The following is a 7,599-nucleotide window of genomic DNA, read 5'->3' as shown; positions in this document are numbered from 1 at the left end:
TGCTGGTGTTTTCACAGCTACTTTGCTACCACCTCTTGGTGCTTCCCATGTAAATTACAAGTGTCACACCATCATTATCCAATTACTTAACGTGACTCTTTTCAGCTCATGATGAAGTCTAAAATGATGCTAGAGGAAGTAGAAACAGGTTCTTTGGGGCAATTAATCTATAGTGCAAGAGAAGTGCAGCTCCCACTTATTTCTCGTGCATTGTCCAGGTGTCTTTCCTCCACGTTGTGCTTCTGATACAGGGATGCTGTACTTTGTGATAGAAAATGTGATCCATTGCCCTTATGATTGTTGCATGGAATGTGGTTGCAGACACATACCAGCTACGTCAGGAATAGCCAAAATGGTGCCTTCCCAATGTTTGTTGGACTACAATTTCCATCATCCTTGGCCATTGGCCATGCTTGCTAAGGCTGATAGGAGCTGGATTCCAATAACATCTTGAGACTACCATGCTGGCTGCCCCTGGTCCATGTCAAAGACTCTCTCGTCACCAGTGATAGTAATACAACTCCACCTCCTATTATCTGCAGCATTTAAACACCCCCTCCCCATCTTTTGCCTCTGTATTTTTAACATGTCATTGATGGCTGGACACTCCTCTCAAGAGTGTGACTACAGCAGCAGTGAAGAGATCATCCAGGGAGAAGGTTTTTTAAAAAATAAAATAAAATAAAGAATTAAAGTTTGAAAAGCAGCATGTCTATTTCTACTCACTCCCACAAACTGCTTCTGCATTGGCCAGTCATTTGGGAATTTTTACTTGGCAGGTGGGGGAGAAGTTGCATGCTCCTTTGCTATGATATGCTGCAGCACTCAGCCAAGTTGTTTGTGGGTGAAAGAATGCACATAAACTTCCCATTCAGAGGGAAGAACCAGATCTCAGTGCTAAAGGGCCAGTTTCACTCCCTGGTATCTGCAGTTAGGGCTGGAGAAGATTCCTGCTTGAAATCCTGGACAGTCCCTGTCAGTCGGAATAGACAGTACTGAGTTTGATAGGACTACCAGTCTGACTTCTTATAAAGCTGTGTTCCTGCTCTATATGGAAGCTAACATGAATATAGCATTAAGGATTAAATCCATGCTGACAAAATTAATAACATACAATAGCTGCCATTTTGCACACACATAATCAGAATAGCTTTTTACCCCCCAAAAAGTCTCAAAGCAATATTGTAAAAAATGGATAAAATAGCCAAAAGCAACAAAACAATATAGAACCCTAAAAGGGTGCAATCAGTAACAAGAAAAATATCCTTCCTGACCTAACCAAAAGATGAAAAGCCAAGATCCAGCCCCAAAATCAAACCATATCAAGACCCAAATGCCAATGGAAGCAATAATGTCTTTGTCTGGCATGTACAAACTGACAACAATGGTACCAGGTAAAACCTCTTTAGATAGAGAATGTTCCTCAGCCATGAGGCCACTGCTACAAAGGCCCAATTTCTCTTTGCTGCCCATTGCACCTCCCTTGGAGGAAGCACACAGAGAAGGGCCTCTGATGATGACCATAACATCTGAGTAGGTCCATACTGAGGGAGAAGTGATCCTTCAGGTATTGGAGTCCTGAGCCATATAATACTTTATAGGTCTCAACCAACACTTTGATACTTACTTACTTACTTACTTACCAATTGGTAACAAGTTTATTAATTCTTCGTCGGTCAGATTTACAAAACGGGACAGAACATCATCACCCTACTATGACAAACAGCTTGGTCTATATTTGAAATGTGAAAAGGGGAGACGGGGAGGAGAACAAGATGTTCTTAGCAGTTTGGTCGCATTCTTCTTCATCTGCTACACGCCTCGCTGGCGCACTGAGGCTTTGCTCCCTCTTTTACATTTGCAGAGATGCCAAGGGCAGTGACAATAGACTCCAAGGGAAGGTAGTCACCGGGGGACTCCTGCGCAGGATACAAAAGCAGATTCTCCCCTCCTTGACCAACTATCAGCATCCCACCGCTCTGCAGAAGATCTCCAGAAAAGTTGTCTTGAATACCGGTGGCGTTTGCCTTTGTGATGACCTGTCAGACAGGCTTCCCCAGAGCAGCAGGGACTATACTTAAGGCATTGTACCTTTTGAACCCGAGATCTTGGTAGCACTGTTTGGTTTCATCTAGACAGAGTTCTCCCGCAAAGTAATTTCCCTCCAGAAACTCCTGCAGGCCTAGGCTTTCTGGCGCAACACCAGCACCTCTCTCAGCTTGCTGGTTTCCTTGGCAATCCAGCAGCACACCTGGCACCCGAGGCGGCGCAAGAACAGCACTACGCAAGGACAGTCCCTCCAAATGCTTCTCAGCTCCACCACCTCCCCACTGACTGCATGCTTCAGCGTGTTGACTTCCACTTTGGCTAAATCCACCGCCATCTCTGCTCTTCTTAAATTGCACCCTTCAACCAACACTTTGAATTGGGCCAGGAAACCAAGTGGCAGCCAGTGCAGTTGAGCCATAATCTATGTTGTAGCTGTATACTCAGTTTGTCTTGTCCCAGTAAGTAATCCGGCTGCTGAATTCTGCTCTGTTTGAAGTTTCTTTAGTGGCAGCCCCATGTATATTGTATATGTATATATATTTAGGGAAGCTTTTAATGTTTAATAGATTATTGTATTTTAATATTCTGTTGGAAGCCGCCCAGAGTGGCTGGGGAAACCCAGCCAGATGGGCGGGGTATAAATAATAAATTATTATTACTGTATTATTATTATTATTATTATCATCATCATCATCATCATCATCACCACCACCATCCAACTTAGAGGTTACCAGAGCATATCCCCAATATTTCTGTGTTCTCCTTCCTCATTGTGTATGCTGAGGCTGGAGTCCAGAAACATGGAGGCTAAAGGAAGAGAGTGGCAGCTGCACATGACTCAGGACTTCTCATTACAGTGTCATGCCATAAAGAAGAATTAAAAAGGGGGAGGCTGGCATCAGCCATGGTGGGCTTCCTAGGGTTCCTGGGGCTTGATTCTGCTCAATCATTCAATCAGTCATTTTAATGATTCATTTGTACTGGTTTTAATTGTCTTTTTATATTTTCCTGCACACATATTGCTGTGCCCTACCAGGATATTTTATGTTATAGTGGTATAGAAATGCTTAAATAAATAAATAAGAATAAAAATAATCACTTTTCACAGAAAGGCAATCTTAGAAGGTTCTGTGCTGACCAAGTACAGCATGTCCTGGGGGCTTCTCCATCTCTCCCGTGAATTCAGTGTGATGAGCCCTATCTGTGTATACAAGCAGTCATGGTTCATTGCTGCTCGAAGGTCTTTGTGTGTGATGTTACATAAAGCTTAATGTCTACTTAGGATCAGTTCAGCACAATCAAGAGGAGAGATGGTTTTTGTTGATAGCGGTGGAGCTGCTGGCACAAAAACTGTGGCTAATGGATTTCGCTTGACACCAGCCTTTCCTGCAAGAAGGAAACGCAGCATACAGGGAGTTCCCAGGAGGTCTCCCTTTGAGGTCGGGTTCAAGACAGACAAATAGAAGTATTGCATAGTTAAACTATGGCACTCACTCCCACAGGAGGCAATGATGTCCACCAACTTGGATGGCTTTAAAAGATGATGAGATAAATTCATGGAGGGTGATGCTATCAATAGCTACTAGCCACAATGGCTATGCTCTATCTTCACTATCACAACAGGCCTTTGAATGCCTGTTGCTGGGAATCACAAGTGAGGAGAGTGCTGATGCTCTCTTACCCTGCTTCCAACCTTCCCATAGGCATTTGGTTGGCCACTGTGAGATCAGGATGCTGAACTAGTTGGACCTTTGATCTGGTACAGCAGGTCCTGCCTATGTTCTCAGGCCAACACCTGCTTAGCTTCAAAGAAGGAAAGGCGCCCAATAGATTTTCATTTTATTTATTTATTTTTACTTTGGGCAAAATCACACATAGAGATAGTGGGAAATTATTTATGCTGGGTGATTCTGGGGATGGATACTGAAGCCAGGGGAGAGACCTTATTTACTCATCCAGTGGTAGCTTTTTAACAATCCACAGTAAAGCAATCAAATACAAAGATCCATCTTTCATCTTTAAGCCACCGCTTTACTAGTTACAGTCCACATAAAGTGACACCCAACTGGGAAAGAGAGACCGTTTGCTAACAGCTTGTGAAGCTCTCTTTATTGCCTGTTATCACTGCTTTGACTGCTAATTTCAACACAGGGTAAATTGCTGAGCACCTTAGTCTCTGTGAAGCAGCCCCTTGAAATCAGTCCTTAATGCAATTAACAGCCAGTTTGGCTTCAGTTCAGCCTACTGACTGTAAGGTGATCAAGAGTTGGTAATGATTGATTCCTCGGCAGGTGGGGCTTGGATGGAGATGCCAAAGACCTGGGACATTAAACTGCATCCACCAAGCCTCAGCAAAGGGAATCTGGCTCAAAGATAAAAACACAGCAGCCAGGGAGTCCAGGGACACAAGCATTGGTATCAGGACCAGGAAACCTGCAGCCGTCAATAATCACCCAGCTTTCTCAGCTTTGTTTAACTCAGGTTAATTTAACTTTGGTTAATTTAGGGCTCTTTCAGATGACCAGAAAGCCAGTGTGGTATAGTGGTTAGAGGGTCTGGCTAGGGCCTGGGAGACCAGGATTCAAATCCCCACTTAGCCATGAAGCTCATTGGGTGACCTTGGACCAGTTGTTATCTCTCAGCCTAAACCACCTCACAGGGTTATTGTGGGAATTACCGTAATAGAGGAGGGGGGAAGGCATGTATCCACTTTGAGCTCCTTGGAGGAAAATGTGGGATATGAATGCAATAAAACAATCTGTTTATTGAGCAGGAACAATGCCTACATAGAGGTTCTACTATATGTGGCCTTAAATGAGTACCCCCCCCTTTTAAAAATAGGGAGGTTATCTGACAATGAGCAGCCACCCTGAATTGCTTGCACAATGTTTATATGTTTTGCTACTAGTCATTCATTCATCCCATACTTTTCAGGGCATTCCTTTGTCACTTTCCTAACCACAAAAAGTCAATTTAAAAATTGGACTTGTTGCAGAAGGGCAAATCCACTGTAATCGAGCAAGTTTAAATGTGCTTGATCCCTCTCACAAAATACTGAGAGTCTGGAGGTGATCATAAACATGGTAATATGGTCATTTCCTCCAAGCCCAGGGCTTGGCTTTTCCCTAATGTGGTACCCACTTTCTGGAACCGGTGTTGTTGGAGATTCAATTGCCCTTGTTTCCTAAATAATTCCCACCACCCGTTAAATTTTTTTAGTTCTTGAAAGCCTTTGCTTATGTTAGCAAAATGGCTTCTGCTTGGTTTGGGGGCTGCGGTTGTATTGACTTTGAACACCTATTGTGTTTTTAGTGTTTGGGTCATTTTAACTGTGGTTTTATTAAGTTTCAATGGTCTGTTGGAACTCAAGAGTGCTCTTTCCTTCAAGGAACACAAGGCAGCATGCATTACTTCCCATTTCCTTTTATCTTTATACCAGTCCTGTGAGGTAGGCTAGAGGGAGAGTGACTGGCAAACAGCCACCCAGGGAGATTCATCACTAAGCAACGATTTAAACCTGAGTCTCCTCAATCCTGTTCTAACATTCTAACCAATACACCACATGAGCTTTCAATTAAGATTCCATGAGGATGTTGATAGCAAAAGTTCCTGTCAAGTTTGAAATTCAGTTTTTGCATATGATAGACAAGCCTGAACATGCCTGGATATCTGGTTTAACTGAATGCCCCCAAACCTGTGAGATCATCCAGTATTTGAAACTGGGACCTGCAGAGCTAGGGCAGTTGTGCAGCTTTCTAAGTCTTGAGAAAGAATATGAAATTTGTTTTGCATGTTTGTGCATATGTCTACAAATTGAATTTTTTGTTGATTCACTTTTGCTATGAATTTATGTTGCAAAGACTATCTGTCACAAACCCATTATCTGCAGAGTTTGCAGCCAGGAATTGCAGTAAAGGGGTACGTAAATAAATGTAGCTTGACTGGAATGTTGGGTTCAATTTACCAACATTAACATTTTTAACTCACTGAACTATGGTTTAGCAAGCTGGGAATGTGTGTGCAAACTAGCCCATTGTGTGAAACCTGGAATTTCATCTCCGTGCTACAATCCTTCGGCATGGTATCTTTTGTGCAATTTGTGACTGAGGACAGGTAATTATGAGAAATTCCTTCAGGCCTCAACAACATGTGCAATCATGATGTGAAGTCATTTGGACTCCAGAGCTTTGTCCTCATCCAGGATGTTCAGAGATACTGCCAGAAATAAGTCCCATTTCATTTAAATTCAAACTTATGGGACTTTTAAGAATAAATTAATTGCAAAACAAGAGTTTTTCCTTTTGGGGGGTGGGGACGGTGCGGGGAGGTAGCTCCTGGTCAGCATTTAATCTGTTCAAACCTGTTTCTTTCCCCTTGTCTCTAGCTTTACATTGTATTCCTCAGAGGGACTATTTAGGTCTACAACATTGTTGCTGGTACTTAAGAGCTTTGCTTACACACATGATCAAAGCTGCTGGTTCAAGTTGTAGCATGTAAAGAGTGGAAAGAGGGTGACACCTGTTTGAAAACACTTAGAAAACACAGAGAATGCACTACACAGTGATAGAATATGCCTAGCCTTGTGAAGTGTGTGTGTGTGTGTGTGTGTGTGTGTGTGTGTGAGAGAGAGAGAGAGAGAGAGAGAGAGAGAGAGAGAGAAGAGAGAGAGAGAGATGCCACCACGGAAAGGCTAAGAGAGAGAGAACACACACAGCCGAATCACCAGAAATCCAAAATCAAGCCTTAGTTTCGAGAAATAGTCTTCCCTGAGTAATGCCTTTGTAGAAACACTTTGTAGAAGCACTCCATGAAAATGCAAGAGAGGAAAAAACCCAAACTGCTATGAGATCAATGACTTCAGTTAGGGGCAGGAGATGTTACAGCTCTGTGAACTGTTTTACATACAACATAGCTTCAAACCCAGGTTTGTGACCCAATGCGCTCTCAACAGGAGCTCACAACCAATCCCAGTTCCCTGACATGTCCTCTGCACAATAAACCTGTTGCAATTCATGCTATTCACACCATCATGTTTTATTTTTAAGTATATACATAAATCCCCTGAGCTATACACCTACAAATGTAACACCTGAAGTGGCCCTGACTTTTTGTATTTCTAGTGCAATGGGGCCAGTATTCTGGATATTAAAGGAAGTTCAGTCCACAGTGTTGATTGCAGTTCTACACATTGGATCATATTGAACTCCACCTTTAGATTTCAGAACTCAAAAAGGTGTGTCTTCTTGACTGTAATATTATTTTGGGAATGTGATGCTGGTTGTGGTTTTTTTTTACTGCTATACCAATCCCTTCATGGATGGGCAGCTGGAGATTTATCATGGCATAGATTTCTTTATGCATTCTGCATGAGAAGTGTTGCAATACTTATTTCCAGCAGGGTACTCACTGTGTGTCCTGTGCCTCCAGCTGTGATACATGCTTAATTTGTTGTTGTTGCTCAATTAATAGATTACCGGTATTTAATACCCCACCCTTCAAACCAATGATTCCCAGTGTGGCACACTATGGTCCATAAAATATGCTTATCAA

At 42.7% G+C, this 7,599-nt stretch overlaps 1 pseudogene; it reads right to left on the bottom strand.

Moving 5' to 3' along the window:
• Window positions 1-1,767: 1,767 nt before the first annotated feature.
• Window positions 1,768-2,423, bottom strand: LOC148685682 (prostamide/prostaglandin F synthase pseudogene; annotated as a pseudogene).
• Window positions 2,424-7,599: the final 5,176 nt, after the last annotated feature.

Source organism: Zootoca vivipara, chromosome 5 (assembly GCF_965207765.1).
Source record: "Zootoca vivipara chromosome 5, rZooViv2.hap1.1, whole genome shotgun sequence".
In the NCBI taxonomy this organism is placed as follows: domain Eukaryota; kingdom Metazoa; phylum Chordata; class Lepidosauria; order Squamata; family Lacertidae; genus Zootoca; species Zootoca vivipara.
Note: the sequence above shows the minus strand (reverse complement) of the source record. Positions and strands in the feature narration are given on the sequence as shown.